The 17,811-nt window shown below is 48.2% G+C and overlaps 1 long non-coding RNA gene across 1 annotated transcript in view; it reads left to right on the top strand.

Annotated features, from left to right (window-relative positions):
- The window catches only part of LOC146871186 (uncharacterized), a 138,388-nt gene extending 126,967 nt beyond the window's left edge, over positions 1-11,421 (top strand). Inside the window, exon 5 of the long non-coding RNA XR_014980729.1 lies at positions 8,869-11,421. This is a non-coding gene — a long non-coding RNA (uncharacterized LOC146871186). The remainder of the gene's footprint in view (positions 1-8,868) is intronic.
- Positions 11,422-17,811: the final 6,390 nt, after the last annotated feature.

The raw sequence follows: 17,811 nt of genomic DNA, 5'->3' as shown, positions 1-17,811 counted from the left end.
ACATCGATGCACTGTTAAGTACTGTTGTTTAAAGATTAGCAGAAGCTCCCCCAACTCATGTCTAATGGGAAGCCAGGGCTCGAACCAGGGTCGCAGTGAAGAGGTGCTGTGTGCCTTCCAGGTGTGATTGGCCGGCAGGCCGGGCGCAACCTCTGGAAGCACTAAAATGCTTCCAGGATTACGACCACCTAGGAAGGTCCATGGCAAACGAGCCTCTTTGGTTCCTGCTCACTGCCTGAGACTGCTTGCAGGTGTCCTCCTCGCTCCACACCAGCGCATTGCTGAACCAGCACTTTTCCCGCTGCAGCAACTCTGCACCACAGCTCCTGCATAGCCAGAGGGTGTTCCAGGAGCTGCACAGGCTTGAGATTTGTCTCGCTTGACCTGAGTGTTTTAATTGCTCGGCGGCGGCTCCATTGGGCGCATTGGGCCATTAGCAGGGCTGTGGAGGTAAGGGGGGCACAGGGAGTGCAGTAAAGCCTGCTTCTTGGGCGTTTTTCTTTGGCTGGCATTTGTGAGGAGTTTTGGGATATTGGAAGTAGTCTATTTGGCACTCGTAGTAGAGTGGTGCTGGGGGGCTGAATGGGATCTTTTTGCTGTTTTCTTGTGTTTGTCCTAGTGGGGCCTTTGTTTTGTTTGGTAGTTGTGGCCTGCCACTATATTATCCAGTTGTCCCGGCAGCCTGGCTAATACTTACCTTCTTAGGCTGTTTTTGTTCTACAGTGTAGGAGCCTGCAGTTTCTTAGGGTTTTTTTTAATTATTAAAGGAGTGGCTCCTGTCAGTATTTTCAGTGTTTTTGGTTGGTCATTCCTGCTGACTGCCCAGACCAAGGAATTTAGTGAGAGACTTGTTTACCTGCTGTTTGGCCGTGTCACTCTGCGGGGCACATTCAGAATGCGATTTGGTGATTCGTGCCACTTTAACGTCCATAGTCAGGATGTCAGGAGGTGCGAAGAGGTGCTCCAAGTGTGTACGCATGGATTAGATATTGAGGCATTGATGTGCAGGGTGTATGTGATGGATGATATTTTTGCCCAGAGGTCCCTCAGTAGGGGCAGACTTGGAAGCCAGTGGTGCTCACAGAGAGGCCGAGTTTAAACACAGTGGTTGCCTCAGAGGCCTTACCAGTGAACAGCATAGGTGAAAGGGTGGCACAGGTTAGAGTTTTTGCTGAGATGGTGCCAGCGGCAAGTAATAGCATTACACAGGATGGCAACAGTTGCATGGCGATTGGGGTCACGTCTGCGGGAGGTGCTGGACAGCACGATTTGGTTGCGGATTTAGCCAGTGTTTTGCCTTGGCTTTCAAAGGTAGGGATGTTGCCTGCACCTCTAATGGAGAGCGCTTTAGCTGGATAGCTGAAGGTGACAATGTGGAAAGGGATAGGAGGCTGGTGGGCCACCTTGCAGGTGCAGGGGGACAGGGTGTTAAAGCTCTGACTTCTAGTGAGCTCGTGGGGGCAGCCAGTGGGACGGTACCAGCTGGTGAAGTGAAGCAGGGTTCAACAGTGGGTAGTACCTTGAACGCAAGTGGTGTGCAGCAAGCAGTTCTGCCCACAGCTGGGGCTACACCCCCTCCTCAGGAGACAGTGCCAACAGGCATGGTGGCTCCATTGTCGAGTATTGGATTGAGGGAAGTGCGTTCCGAACATGATCGATTGGACATGCACGTGCCGATGGAGGTGACAGAAAACATTTGAAACTGTAGTTAATTAGTGGTAGGCAGTAAACTCCGCTCTGTGTGCTGACTTCAGAGTTTTGCCACTCCGCTTGGAACGCAGAGTTCGGCAAAAGGTCTGCCAGTTTAGCTGAGTTTACCAGTGCACTCACCCCTTGTCTCAGCAGTCCCTCTGTGGGGGACTTACTTGTGGCAACAATAGGGGTTCTTGGCCCCCAGCGACCCTCAGCAGCCAAGAGGACTTCATCCCCCAACCAGTAGTGCTCTAGGATGCCCCTTTGCAGAGTGATTGAGAAAGGGGGCAGGGGCTCTAACGACGTCTCAGCAATCCCTTTGTGGGGGACTTACTTGTAGCAACAATAAGGTGTCTTGGCCCCCAAAGAACCACAGAAGCCAAGGGGACTTCATCCAGCAACTTTTAGTGAACCAGGAGGCCCTTTTGAAGAGTGGTGGAGAAAGAGGGCGGTGATGTCTCAGCAATCCCGCTGTGGGGGACTTACTGATGACAACTGTAGGGGTTCTTGGCCCCCAACAACCCTCGGCAGCCAATGGAACTTCATTAGGGGTGGCCGAGCAATACTGTGCTTGCTCACGGAACTCCATGGAATTTGGCTGATTTTTCATCAACTCCAAGAGATCCGCCCAGGCCTAGTAGTTATATTGATATGTGTGAGCTGATTGTGAATAGACCCAAGCAGGAGTAGAGCAAGTGATTCAAGGAGTGCTCCCATTCTAGGGATTATGGCTATTGGCCGTATATAAAGTGGTTTGAGGAGACATTGATGAATTGGCTCACGATTTTTCAAGCCATCATGGCAGAGCATTTTCCAACCTTTGGGGCACAATTGATATGCTAACAGAATAGGATAGTATGTGCTCACAATGAGTTTGGGGGCACGGCCTGGAGAGATTATGACAAGTAGTTCAGGAGTATTAATGTCAGTAGGCCTACGCTGGAATGTGATCAGATTGATGTCAACACCTGGCTGCACTTTATGCAGCCACAAATGCTGGAGGCTACTCCTAGTCAGCCCTTTTGGGCATGCAAAGTAGTAATCCGGAAGGGGGGAAAAGAAGGGGTCCTGTTGGGATTTCAATAAATGATCCTGGAATGTGCAAGTTCAAACATTATTGTTCCTTCTGTGGCCTGCCTTCCCACCCAGAGTCAAAGTGTTTTAAAAAGGCAAAGGATAGAGGCCCCCAAAAACAGGAATGATCATTTCCTCCTGGTGAAGGCCCCCTCCCCGTTAACTGGCAGGTAATGGTGTCATAGTTCAATGTCTATGACAACTCAGCTGCGGCGCAGTCCTTGTCTGAGGGTTTTATAGATGGCTTCAGGATCCCTGTGGCAGGATGTATGGGGGTCCCATACAGCAAGAACCAATAGTCCCTTAGGGCCAACCATAGCGTCGTCAGGGCTAAGATACTGAAGGAGAGGAACCTGGGGAGAGTAGCAGGTCCTTTATAGTCAGTCCCGCTTGAGACTTTTCCTTGTCCCCCTTTGGGGATGGTCCAGAAGAAGGACCCAGGAAAGTGCAGCTTGATCCTCAACCTATCTGCACCTACACAGTGGGGGCGTGGAAAGAGCGGCGCTCAAACAGTGGAGGGCCGAGCTGGGCAGGGACATAACTGAGGCGCAATGGGCATATTGCTGTGAACAGACATTCCAGATATCGTCCAGTTGCAGATTGCGTATTATTCATTATAAATTCCTGCAGAGAATGTATTACACGCCTGCTAGAAAGTTTAGATTCCGACTATCGGACAATGATAGATGTGAGCGGTGCCACATGGAGGGAGCTGATTTCTTGCACCTAGCCTGGCTGTGTCCAGAGGTGGCTGATTATTGGTCGCAGGTGCATACGGCGCTAACCTCTATGTTGGGCGACGCGGTTGAGAGGGATCCGCTCATGATGTTGTTAGGCTATACAGTGTCGATACCTAAGGTGCATCGGAAGTTTGGGAACATAGCGATTTTGATGGCGAAGCGGAGAGTTGCGTGTCGGTGGGCTAGGGGTCGCGCACCGAAATTTAAGGAATGGATTGAGGATTTACTGTACTGCCAGGAGCAGACGGCAATATACGCTGATACACAACCATTGAAGAGCAGGGCTAAGGACATATGGGACCCATTCAGGGCGTACTTAGCAGCACAGCCTAGCTCCGCTACCGGGGAGGGACAGGTCCCTGAGGGCGTGGGACAGACGGACACGGTACAAACTTAGACGTCATGCACTGAGGACAGGCGGTGGTGCGGACACGGTGGGTGGTAATGGATTGAGGGGCGCTAAGATATTCTGGTTAGGATGTGATGAGTGTGGAGGGTATGGAATGTAGTGGTACGGGGTGCTCCTGGACACTCACGCTCCAAGGTTGACGCTGTCGCATGGAACTGATGTGCCTGTTGGGCAGTGAAGTCAGCTCGTAGTCCCGGATTGTAGAGCTATCAGCAGGATTGATATCGGGACGGGCATGCTGGGAGTTGCCGCCGGACCTCCGGGTTGTCGGTCAATTGGCTGTGTACAGGATGGATGGTGCCGCTGGAGATATGTCAATTGTAGCCGGCCCGTGAGGTTGTAGGCGTGAGATTGTAAGCCTGTGAAGTGTTATAATAAAGGTTTTGGAACTTTAAAAAAAAAAAAAAAAAAAAAACCTATCTGCACCTAGAGGTCAATCTATGAACGAAGCTATTGACCGAGTACTATGATCAGTCAAATAATCCTCTCTGGATCAGGCGATCGGGATGCTGCAGGAATTGGGACCTGGGACGTTGCTATCGAAGGCAGACATAGATTCCACCTTTCGGCTGCTACCTGTACACCATGGATGATTTCCATCTACTGGGTTTCCAATTTGAGGACTCATTCTACTTTGATAAGTGTATACCCATGGGTTGCTCTGTCTTCTGTGCGTATTTCGAGAAGTTCAGCAACTTTCTGGAGTGGGTATTCAGACAGAGGTCGGAGCACTGGTGGATACTGCATTATTTGGACAACTTCCTTTTTCTGAGTTCCCTCCAGTGCAGCAGAGTGTAGTGGGGCCTACAGTCTTTCCAGGATTTAATGGGGATTTTTGAAGTACCCCTGGCGCACAAGACCTCTGGCCCAGCTACAACTATTGAGTTCCTGGGGATTGAATTGGATTCTCTGGCTGGAGTCTCTGGGCTCCCCAAGAAAACGTCAGGACCTTTTTGCAGGCATTGGAGGAATGCCTTTTAGCCAGGAACGTGACTTTGCATCAGTTTTAGGTGGTGGTGGGACAGTTGAATTTTACTTTCCTCATCAGTCCCGTGGGTCACCCATTGTTTCCGTCAATTGCCCAGGCCATGTCTGGCCTGAAGCTGAGACACCACCATACTAGGTTATCGAGAGAGGTCCACCAGGATGTGAGACTTCGTACCATTGAAATCCCCACCAAAGCTAATGGGGAGATAGGCTTGTTTACAGACTCTGCGGGCAGCATGGGTTTTAGCGTCATTCTGGGTACCTCCTGGTGTGCTCAACATTGGCCAAAGGAAAGGGTGGAGTTTGGGTTGGTGGTAAACATTGGTTTCCTTGAACTCTTTCCCATTCTGGTGGCCCTCACGATTTGGCCAGGACAGTTCCACAATCAGTCCATAATTTTCTGGTTGGATAACATGACTGTAGTTGAATGTATTAATTAACAGGCAGCCAAATGCAGGATGATCCTGAGGCTATTGAAAGAGATCGTACATCTGTGTTTGAAATTGAATGTCATTTATAAAGCTAAGCATGTGCCAGGTGTATTGAACAATGCAGCGGATGCGTGTCTCGTTTTAAGTTGCAGACTTTCAGGTTCCACCACCCAGAAGCAGCAGAGTTCCCGACTCCATTCCCGGAGCATCTATGGCGGCGTGGTGCCCAAGTTTACCAGACCTCATGGCTGCCAGCTTCCCGCCCGTAACGAGGCATGCCTATGAGGGAGCACATTGCACATATTGCAACTTTCATGAGCACACTGGGGTCGGGAGTGGTTTTCTCCCAAATCTGTAATAGCGTTTCTGGGGTACTTGAGGGAAGAGAGACAAACGGTATCCTACGCTGTTGGACTTGGCCCTTTTTGCAGGGTCATCGCTGAACTTTTTGCCTTCCTCCTATAGTTTTCTGACCTGTTGTTGGCTGTTTTATGACTCTGGGCACTTTACCACTGCTGATCAGTGCTGAAGTACATATGCTCTCCCTATTGTAAATGAATGTATTGATTAGTGATTCCATGATTGACTAATTTGGTTTACTTGTCAGACCCTAGTATAGTGCACTGAGTGTGCCCAGGGCTTGTAAATCCAAACGCTGCTGGTGGGCTTGCAGCACTGGTTGTGCCACCCACAGAAGCAGCCTTGTAAAATGTGTCTAAGGTCTGCAATTGCAGAGCCTGCGTGCAGTCTGGTACTGTCATGCTGACTGGGCAAGTGCACCCACTTGCCAGTCCCTAAACCTTCCCTTTTCTTCATATCAGGCACCCCTATGGTAGGCCCAAGGGCAGGGTGCATTGTAAGTATAAGGTAGGACATGCCCTGATGTGTGTGGCATGTCCTAATAGTGAATTACAGCCATTTTCGTTTTTCACTATTGCAAGGCTACCTGTTCTCCATAGGCCAGAATGGGCTGTTAGATTATTGCATGTTTATAATCCTAACTGACTCAGGGAACATGGTAGAAATTCGAGTTTAGTATGCCTGAACTCAGAATGATAAAATGCATCTTTTAGTGAAGTTGGTTTTAACATTCTGTGGTTGAAAATACCACTTTTAGAAAGTAGGTATTTTCTTGTCTAACCATTCAAACCTGCCTCTGCTAGGTTGTGTATTCCTTGTCTGGAGTTTGAGTGACAGGGCTGGGGGATTCCAGGAGACAGGGTGAGTCCGCCCAGTGGTGAATAGAGAGATCTGCATCTAGATGGGAGGGAGGTGTTGCACCTGGGACCTGAATAGGACTGTGCCTGCCCCCCACAGTGCTGGCTCCACCCCCTGTGGTGCGTCTGATGTCTCTGCCCTGCACTGTGAAAGGAGAGAAGGAATCATGTCAACAAAGTGCTCCAGGGCTGTGCTTTCCCTCCACAATGCTGGCTCCATTTCCTGTGGGGCGTCTGATGTTTCTTCCCTGCACTGTGAAAGGAAAGAAGGAGTCATGTAAACAGAGTGCTCCACAACTGGTTTGGACTGGGCAAAGGCCCCTCTGCGTTCAGAGGACAAAGGATTTTGAGGTATAAATATTGGGACCCTGATCCCAAGAAATTAGATCACTTTTGGAACAAGAAGAAACCTTTACTGAGGAGCGGAACCTGAAGAAACTGAGGAGCGACTATCCCTAAGCTGAAGTGCTGCTTGGGGGATTGGCCTGCAGTGGTTTGCCTGACTGCCAAAGGAAGGAGAAGAGACTTTGTGTGCTTATTTCAACTTGTAAAAATCTCCAAGGGCTTGGAACAGAGCTTGCCTCCTGCTGAAGTCTCAGGGACAACAGACTTCAACCCCCAGCTTCCCAGAGTTCTTTGGAAGTGCCTGCTGCTTTTTTGGGCCTTCTGAGGGACTGCGTGTCGCAAGGAGCTGGAAGCGCGACTCAACGAAGCAGAAGCGTGTCGCCGTCGCTGCTGCTGCCGTCGCACTTCTGAACAAGGGTGTCGCCGCTGGAGTTGTCGCACTGCACCGCATCGAGAGAAGAGTCTTGCAACGAGTAAGAAGCGTGTCACCGTCGCTGTTGCTGCCGTCGCACTTCTGAACAAGGGTGTCGCCGCTGGAACTGTCGCATTGCACCGCATCGGAGAAAGCGCCTCGCATCCCCGAGAAGCGCGCCGCCGTCGGAGCCGCTGCCGTCACATTTCTGAACAAGGATGTCGCCGCTGTAGTTGTCGCGTCGTACGGAAGCTTCACACATCGTGGGAGAAGAGTGTCGCAGTTGGAGCTGTTGCCGTCGGACTTCTAAACAAGGGTGTCGCCGCTGCAGTCCACTCATCGAACCGAGAACTTCTCGCATCCCCGGAGAAGCGTGCCGCATCTGGAAGATCTTCACGTCTTTATTTCTTTGCACCAGAACTTTGCCGCATTTCCATCGCTGCGACATTACTTGGAAGCACAACGCATCGTAAGGTACATTGGCGAAAAGTGTTGCATCTTAAGAACTGAACTGAACTAAGCCAAAAACTACCATCTTAAAGTAATAGTATTGTGTATTTTTGTCATTTATGGTCTTGTGGTAAATCTATATAAAGTATATGTATTTTTGATATAAAAACCTGTGTGGTGTCTATTTGAAGTGTTGTCACTGGATTACTGTATGTAGTCACAAATGCTTTACACACTGCCTCTGAGATAAGCCTGTCTGCTCGTGCCAGCTACCAAGGGGGTGAGTAGGGGTTATTTTAGGAGTGTACCCCCTTACCCTGACTAGAGGCAAGGGTCCCTATTTGTCACAAGTACCTACTTGTGCCAACTAGAGACCCCCAAATCTAACATACACCAAGCGCCATATTGCAGAACTTTCCTGGTGTGGAGGGCGCAGAGGGTTTGCAGTGTTTGGAGGGAAGCAAGTCAGACACCAGGTACTGCATAAATGCTGTCAGTTTAGCTGCCATCATGGCCAACTAGGATGGCATTTGTAGGTCACAGGATGAGGTCCAACTGTTCAAGGCAGCTTTTTCCCTAGCATTTTACGGGACATTTCGGGTGTGGGAGCTAGTGGCCAAGAATAAAGGGGACAGAAGAGGTGGTCCTCAACAGGCACATATTCAGTAACTAAGCAGCTCTCTGGCGGTCACAATTGCTTGTTCAAAGACTCCTCAGGTGGGTTGGTGTGGCCATGTTTTACTCCACAGGGCTCTGGGAAATGTGTGTTGTCCCCTAATGAATTTGGAAGTTTTTCTGGCCCACCGGCCACACGGGTCTATCAGCCCACTTTTGATTCATGAGTATGGGATACGACTTACTAGGTTTCCATTTTTGAGAGTGCTCAGCAGTGCCCTGAGGACTGCAGGTTTGGACTCCATGGAGTACAGTTCCCATTCATTCAGGATTGGGGAAGCCACCACTGCGGCGAGAATGGGGCTTGCAGGGCCAGCGGTACAAAGTATTGGCTGGTGGAATTGTGACTGCTACAAGCGCAAAGTGAGATTGAAGCTCTTGTAAGTGTTATGCCACTAATCTCGCATTCCTTTTCTGTGTTCTCCTGTTGACACAGGTGGAAGATGTGAGAAGTCGATATGGCCACTGGATAATTTATCGCCTCCTGTTACTGCGAGAGCGGGGAGTGTTACAGATGTGTTGGGCCACTCGTATGTGAGGCATGCAAAGGCTTTCCATTTCACAGGTGACTGTGCAGCCGGGGCAAAGAAAGCAGGATGTCAGCTGACTTTTTACGGTCAAGGAGGTCTACACTTGGCCAACTTGAGGACAGCATTGGACAGACTCTTGCCTCGAGGGTATCGCTCCCTGGGATTAAAATTGTTCATCTTGGAGGCAATGATCTGGCAGAACTTGGGAGGAAGGACTTGTTTGAACTAGTTATTTCTGAGATTGCTTGACTTGCCAAAATGTTTCCTTAGACCATGATCGTATGATCCCATATGGTCCCCATGTTGAACTGGAGGGGTGTCAAGTCTGTCAGACGCCTGAACGACTCTGTTAATTGGTTGAACAGGAAGGTTGGTGAGTTACTCAGAACGACGTGGTTGTCATCTATACCACATAGGTGCATCAAAGGAGAAAGTTTTTTCCTTCCAGGATGGAGTTAACTTGTCTAAGGAAGGTAATGCAGTGTTTCTCGAGAATTTATTGGCATGGTTAGTGCAACGTCCATGGTATGGTGGGGGGGCTAGATAGTAGGTGAACTCTGCTGGCCTGTGGCGGGTGAGGTTATGATTGGTGACATTTAGGGTCCATGGACGGCATTCTTTTATACAAAAGTTAACAGTGGCATCTCGGAACCCTCCAGGGGGTGCTGGCAGCAAGTCAAAAGGAGGTTGCAGTGGTGCGGGGTATGAGGTGGTCACTGACACGTGGTCCTTACCAGGCAACCAACCGCGCAGGCGCAGTTGGAACAGGCTGGCACAGGTCCTTGGTGGACAAGGAATGTGGGTGCATGGGGTGCCCTAGGTAGGTATCCTAAAGGCAGCCAGGCCCCCTGCACTGAAACTCTCAGTATAGGGGTGCGGGTGGTGGGGTCCTCCCTTAAGGAGGGACCCACCCATTATTCTTTATGGATTAGGAGGTTTAAGAGGAAGGGTCCCTAAACCAGTCATGCTCTCACTCGAAATGCTTATGTTTTTACTTGGGTTGTATAGGAACACACTTAGTTATGGTTATGTAACTCCCATGTACTAGAATCTCTGTAAAGGCTAGGTCTCAAGATGTAATAATGTGAGTTACTGTGCAATAATGTTTGAAATTGTGTATATGTTTAATAAATACGACCGGGGGACTTACGACGCCTATCCCAAAAAAAGAGCTGGACTGGGCCCTTTGTCATTTAAGTGGGTTTATTGGAATGGGCGGGGTCTTTGGGGCTCTTTAGGGGACATCGGCGACTACCTGCTATATGGCAGAAGCTCCCCCCAAATCGGGGGGGGTCCCATGTATGGCCGGGAGCCGAGGCCCAAAGCAGGGTTGCGGCGACGAAGTGCTGTTGTCTAGCGGGCTGGCCAGGTGTGATTGGCCGGACGGGCACGACCTCTGGAAGCACTAAAGTGCATCAGGGGTCACAACCACCTAGGAAGGTTGGCCCTGCTCCTTAAAAGGCAGAGTGGCGGCGAGCGGGCCTCTTTGGTTCCTACTCGCAGCCTGAGATGCCTTGCAGGAGTGCTCCTCGCTCCCTGCCCCATCCGCGCAAGGGCTGAAATAGCATGCTTCGCAGTGCAGCAACTCTGCACTACAGCCCCTGAATAGCCCAAGGATAACCCAGGAGACGCATGAGCCTGAGATTTGTTTTTCCACCCACTATACCCAGAACAAGGAGAGCGGGGTGTGCTCGGGGGTGGGAAGTGTAGCATACTGGAACATAAGTATGGTTATTAGGTGATTCACCTTTAATTCTGTACAGGGATCATTATGCTTGTGGGATATTATGTTTAACACCTTTTTTCCCTCTTGCAGGTCGTAATGGTATGTTGTGTGATTGGCGGGTGAGTTCATGATTGGTGGGGACATTTAGGGTCCATGGACGGCATCCTTTTGGACCAAAGTTAATAGCGGTGTCACTGGAGCCTCCAAGGGCTGCTGGCAGCAGGTGGAAAGGAGGCTGCAGTGGTGTGGGAGGGTTGGGGCGGTCGCTGACACGTGCTCATACCTGGCAAAAACCTGCGCTGGCACAGTTGGCACAAGCTGTCACAGGCCCTTGGGGGACAACAAATTTGGGTGTAGGAGGTGCCCGAGGTAGGTATCCTAAGGGCAGCCAGGCCCCCAGCACAGGAACTCCTGGTATTGGAGGGCGGTTGGTGGGGTCCTCCCTTAAGGAGGGACCCATCCATTGTCTTTTATGGACAAGGGTTTTTTAGAGAAAGGGTCCCTAAACCAGTCATGGTCTCACTCAGAATGCTTACGTTTTTTCTTGGTTGTACAGGAACAAAGTTAGTTATGGTTAGGTAAGTCCTGTGTAGTAGAGTCTCTGTTAAGGCTGGGTCTCAATTCTGTAAACAAGATGTAATTAACGTGAGTTACTGTGCAATAATGTTTGAAATTGTGTTTTGTATATATGTTTAATAAATACGGCTGGGGGTCTTATGACCCCATCCCAAAAGAGAGCTGAACTGGGCCTTTTGTCATTGAAGTGGGTATGTTGGGGCGGGCAGGGTCTTTGGGGCTCTTCAGGGGACATCGGCGACTACCTACCATAGTGAGTGTTCATCTCTTTTGTAAATTTGGACAGTACTGGGGAAGTTCTGATTAACTGAAGAATCAACTGAAAGACACATGCTATTGTTTTAAGTACATGTTCTACTCAGAATATCAGACATTTATCTTACACTGATGAGGAATATATTTTTGAATTTGTAGACAATGGGCCCACATTTTATGTTCTAGAGCACCTTCCATAATTTCAGTGAGAAAATCATGAGAAAACAGTTTCTCTTAAACACGGTTCATCAAATCTCAGCAGAGAATCAGCATTTTTCACAGGATAAAATCGCCTTAAAACTCATCACAGTTGATATAGTCAGTATTATACCACTATCAATTATTTTGTGACTTAAATCCGCAATCACTCTTTCTAAATCCTGCTTTTTGTGCCCTCAAGTCCAGACATGCACTACAGTTTATTTCCATGGGACAGAAATGACAATTCTTTATCACAAAAAGATTAACATATGCCTCTTGTACCTTTTCACCTAAATACTCCCATAAAAACACACAATGTAACACAATTTTCTAAATATCACCATCAATTTTAGGGGTCTAATTTATAATAACAAAAAGTATCCAAAGGGGATGGGGCACTGCCAGGTGTGGAATAGAACCAGGGTGGAGAAGAACCCATGGATTTGCCTTCGGCCCTCTTACTCCACCTCCGTCAATAACTACTTGTTCTTGCCCTCCACTTTGGATAATATTGCATAATTATTTGTCTTAGCACCTATCTTCTCATGGAAAATTATTTTGCATGACATGTCAAATGTCTGCTTTGTCCCTTTTTTACATAAAAACTTCTCACTACACGTCACCCCAGCAGTTCCCACCTACTAATGGAGTGGAGACTCAACCTGTCAAGATGGACAGGTTGAGTCTCCACTCAAGAACAAAAGAACGATGGATTTAACCCAGATCTCTTGACTGGGGTTGAATCCATGATAAATTTTGCATTCTGTCCATCATTTGTTTGTATAGCTCTTTTCGCTCTAAGTGAGATGGGTATACCCAGACATGTATCTCTTGCTCACTGTACCACTGGATTCAAGCTAGCCTGGCTGATGTGGGGTAATACCCTGAAACCAGTCCCAGGATGCTTGTTTCCAGTCCAGGGAGGACCTGGTTTGGCAGTTCGGGCTGGACTGTTCCCATGAGGAACAGGGTCAAGACTGTTTTGCATATGGCTGGGTCTAAACTGGGGTGGCATGGTGAGCTAAAGAACTATGTATTTAACCCAGATCTCTTGACTGGGAGTGAATGCATGATTTATTCAGCATTCTGACCATCATTTGTTTGCGTGGCACTTATCATTAAAAGATGTCACAAACAGGCAGGGGGAATACTCTTTTGAACTGGTACTGTAGGCCCAAGCTTTTTTTTTAGGTCTCTGTCTGGTTGCGTTTAGACTTTTTGTGGGCATTCTGAAAGCTTCCCTTTGAATGTCTTCAGCCCATTGCATACTAATGGCTTTGTGGTTTGTAATTCGCATTTTCTGGCTTTCTATTTCCTGGCTTTATTTATTTTAGGCTATCCAGCATGTCTTTGTCCCTCCTGCAGAGCAATTATTCACCATTGCTCCTTGTATTCCTCCATTAGTCCTCCTTTCTGTAAACAGGTCTTTAAATGTTGTTCTTATCTTGTCACATCTGCTGTGCATTCAAGCACAGAGGTCAAATGTCAGGCTGTGTCTTCCAAGGGAGCTTGGTGTTTACATGACATTGAAGGGTACTGGGAAAGAAAAGTTTTTTTTCTAGCACACAATAAAATGTAAATGTTTGTAAATGAACTTTGCAAATATTTCAGAATATATAATAATTAGGAAAGCACATTTTTTTGTAATTCGGAAGTGTGGTGGAAGCAAATATTTTAATGCGATCTAAACAAATCATTACACTACACATTATCGTTTACTCCACTCTTGGCCACTCTACTCCACTCTTGGCCACTCTGCTCTACTCTTGGAAGCTCTACTCTACTCTTGGCCGCTCCATTCTACGCCACTCTGCTCTACTCTTCAACACTCTAAGACACTCCACTCTATGCCACTCTCCTGTACGCCAACAACTTTTGCCCATTGTGAACAGCATCCATGCTGGGGTACAACATGGGTAAAACAGATTGACAAAGCGAATAGCTCTTGCATAGGCGAGACCTACTGGCTTTCTCAATGCTTGTTACCACCTCTAGTTATTCAAGACTGGCATTCTAAGGCCTATTGAATAGTCAAACAAATGTTTAGCTATCATGCTTTAAAGATGGGGTTGTGTCCCCTAGAGTTATACCAAAATCTGTGCATCTCAATGGATCTCACACATTTGGTGAACCTACTGTACTCATCCCTCTTGTCTGTGAATAAATACACCTATGTTTGTTGAAGCTGATTCTAGATTTTGTCTTGGATATTGAAATATATGTCTAGGTTTCTTCCTGTCTTGTCCTTTTAGTCACAGACAAGTCTTGTGGGCTATTTGCCTTAAAAATGATCTTCCATTTAATCAGATGGACTAACCCATTGGTAAGGTTTTGCAGCAGAAAGGTTCACAACTGGTTACAAGGTGACCTGATGAGAAGAAACTGTGGGGAACCATACTATTGCACTGATGGGCCTCCTGGACTCTTGTGCGTGGAGACACCGCCACGTCTTTCTGGTGGTCCTCGAGTAGCTGGGTCTATCGAGATCTCTTGAGGTACAACCACTGTTCTCTTTCAACTCACTTTGACCTTGCATTGAGATGTATCTGCCAGAAGTAACACTGTGCAGCTGCTTTTTCAGATTACTCCTTTTGACCAGACTGTAAAGGTAGTGAAGTGTTGACTTTCTGAGTGGAGGAAAATGTGGGCTTTGGTCAAGAAGCTTAATCTGTCATCATGGAAGTATAATCTGTCAACATCCTCTATGTTCCAGGGTGAAGTCTTTGTCAAATATTCTGTGCCAGTCGAGTAATGCATTCCTTTAAATGGGGCAACAATAGAGCCCTTTATTTAGCACTGCCGCCAAGTGGTGGTTTTCGTGTAGTGCATGATGATGTCATTCCGTAGCTTGTTGAAGCAGCAAGCTCGTATGCGCTTCGCAGGCCGCGCGCTGTCTGTAAGTGCCTCTGGCCCTGCTCCTCGTCCTACTGCGAGGTGCGGCCCCTTTACACCTTTGAACATTATTTGTCTTGGTTGCGGGTCTGCTGCTGCCTGTAAAGCTTCGCATACCAGCACCTGCGTGCGCCAGACATGCCCAGCGGTGAGTCTGGCCGCAGCGGCGGGAGCCGGGCCAAGAGCTCCATGTGGAAGCCATTATCCACAGTAGCTCGCAGGGCTCCCTCCCTGCCACTCACCTATTTGCCCGTGTGACTGCAGAGATGGCAGCGAGGTTTTCACAGCTGGAATGTATTAATGCAGAGGCTGGGAGGAGACACAGTCAACCAGAGGTGGACGCAGGGTTCAGATAGGGAGGTAATGGGGAAAATATGCGGGAAACGATTCCTTTTGTGAGCGCTCGGTGTTGCCCACACACAGTGAAGGACGTGAAGCTTGTTCGGGCGCAGAGTGGCAGGACTCGACGGCGGAGACGCTTGTCTGGAGAGCAGGGAAGCAAGATTTGTGTCCTCTGAGAGCGACGTCAGTGATTCATGGTCAAAGCAAAGAGCAGTCGGTGACTTGGGAACAGACGAGCAGGGCAAGTAGTAGGAAAGGTGGCACTTTATGTATGGTAGCTTGGCCTGGGAACGCGTTGGTTAAGCCTGAAAGGAAGGAAGCTTGGCCCTGAAAGGCCGAGTCGAGATATGCATGGCTGAAACGCAACCCACTTTAGCTTGAGAAGTGAGTATCTTAACTGTAGAGCATAGAAACACGGATAGGGCAGTGAAGCTTGACTTAAAAACACCCTCCAACCGAGAGAGCTGGACGCACCAAGGTCCCTTACTCCTTTCCCAGGTTGACAGACACAGAGGGGCAGATTTATGAGCCCCTTGCGCCACTTTTGCGTCACTTTTAACATGGGAAAAGTGACGCAAAAGTGGCGCAAGGGGCTCATAAATCTGCCCCAGAGTATCGAGGAGGAAGCGGACCTCTCGGGGGCAGAATGTTAGAAGCCAGAAACAAGAAAGGTACACTTGATTTAGTTGAGTTCAGGTCTTGTAGAACACTGCTGGGCTCTCAGTCAACACACACAATCCATAGATCACGATAAAACACCTATAGACTTCCATCAGATTTTCAATGTAGGTCACTTTTTATAGTCGGAATGGGGGCGTTGAGGGAGTGATAACTGGCTGTACTCCTTTCCTGAACCCCACAGCGGTCCACCCAGGGTTGTAAGTGGGCTGGGTCTCACCGGATCTAAGCACCAGCAGTTTTTAGGTCTCGCCTGAGACAGCGCTTTAGCGCTGCTCTGGCGAGACTTATAGTAAGCGAGTTTTGGAAGTGCAAACAGTGGCTTTTCAGGCCGCCAAATACAGTGCATGTGCGCCGGGCGCGCGCACCATTTGGCAGCCTGAAAAGCACTGCCTAATCACTTGCTTTGATGTCCTCAGTGAGCCGCGCGGCCACTGAGGACATCAAAGTGCACACCATTTGCCACCCCCTTCTTGCTTGTTGCTTGTTTGCCCCCCTCCCCCAACCCCCAACATGAAAACACACGTGAGCCTAAAATATTGACCCGTTGGAGTGGAATCCACTCCTTTCCAGTGGGTGTTACCGATGAGCCTGTTTTTGGCACGTGTAGTTTTTGGGTGCTCCTGTCCCTCCCTCAAACTCCAGCACAAATCTGCTCTTTGTCGGTCCCAATAAAATAAACAAAGAGTAATCTAATCGAGCCCACTAACCCGCTCCTTCCTGCGCAGGCTGCTCCTTATTCCGATCATCTGCCCCAGTGCAGAAGAGCGTGACTCCATTAAGGGCCCTTCTGATAGTGCCGCTCCCGCGGCTGTCACTAGTGCCCAGTGTGACATGATGCAGGGCTTTCTGCCTCTCTGATAGTGCGCTGCCGGGACTCGCTGGAAGAATGTGGACTTCACTGGTGAGCACTGACGCGCGCTCTGCTTAAGTATTTAAAAGGATGTGCAATGGCGGACTAAATGGCTGGAACGGCAAAAGAAAAATTAAATGCATGTTTGTTTTTTACGGACTGTTGTTTCTCCACAATCTTATTTCCTCACTAACATTTTTATTTTTACTTGGCTATTCTACAACGCGCTGCCGATTTAGGAACAGGGTTACCAGATTCGAGTCCTGCCATAGCTCTGCTCCACATCTTGTGATTCTGGGCAAATCACGCGATCTGCCTGTGTCTAAAAACACACACAAAATGTGCATCTAACCCTATGTAATGTAATGTGGTACATGTGTAAAGCGCCCTAATACCCTTGGTACATATTCACGCTATATAAAAACTGCAAAAAACAAATATGATTAATTTCCCTAAGACCTCATTTTGAGTTTGGTATTTTTCATACGTTGGGTGTGTATAGATGATGACGCATGACACGTTTTCCAGAATGAAGGCCAAGAGGCACAGCCTAGTGTCAAGTTTTGAAACCAAAAATAACTTTTGCTCGCTTCACAGTAACACGACAGGATTCTAAAAGCAAAGTGTTAGATAATCTACTAACTATTGGAATGTTTCACACCACTCCAGACTTGTTGGCGGCCTCAATTGGTGGTCTTTCAGAAGCAAGGTGTTAATGCATTTCAAATGCATTCGACTGAGATGGTAGCCTAAAAGCAACATTGTCCTTTCAGCCAAGGCGGTGTCTGCAGTCTATGTCTGAAAATCAGTAGTTTAAATAAAAAATGATATTTACATACCACTTTTTATAATCTGTTTATGCAGATGGCAATGGTTATGCAATTTTTTCAAACAGCATGGTCAAGCACCTTTATTTATTCTTTCGTTTCTGTCTCCTCACTCAATGTCTCCAGCTGCCTTTCCTTTCCTTTTTCCCTCCTTCGCGGGCCTCTCTGTCTCCAGTCACCAAGGTGTCTCCCCTTTTCTCTGTAGTCTGTGTTCCTCCGCCCCCCCCCCCCGCCGCTTTGATGTTTGATCGCGATCACTTTCACTTTCGCGGCCGCAGGGCCGCTTGTTTTGTCATTTGCATACCACTATATATATTTTTTTGCAAATATCTGAATGCGTCTTCACTTCGCTCTCTACCATATTATGCATCAGCTAATACACAATTTTCCCTTTTGCCCAACTCCTTTACACTGCATAACTGCTTTATTATAGTCTTTAGTGTCTCCCACGCAAATCTTTACAGAAAATCTTTCGTACACACAAGGGCATCCTCACTCA

This window comes from Triturus cristatus, chromosome 1_1 (genome assembly GCF_964204655.1).
Source record: "Triturus cristatus chromosome 1_1, aTriCri1.1, whole genome shotgun sequence".
NCBI classification, from domain to species: Eukaryota; Metazoa; Chordata; class Amphibia; order Caudata; family Salamandridae; genus Triturus; species Triturus cristatus.
Note: the sequence above shows the minus strand (reverse complement) of the source record. Positions and strands in the feature narration are given on the sequence as shown.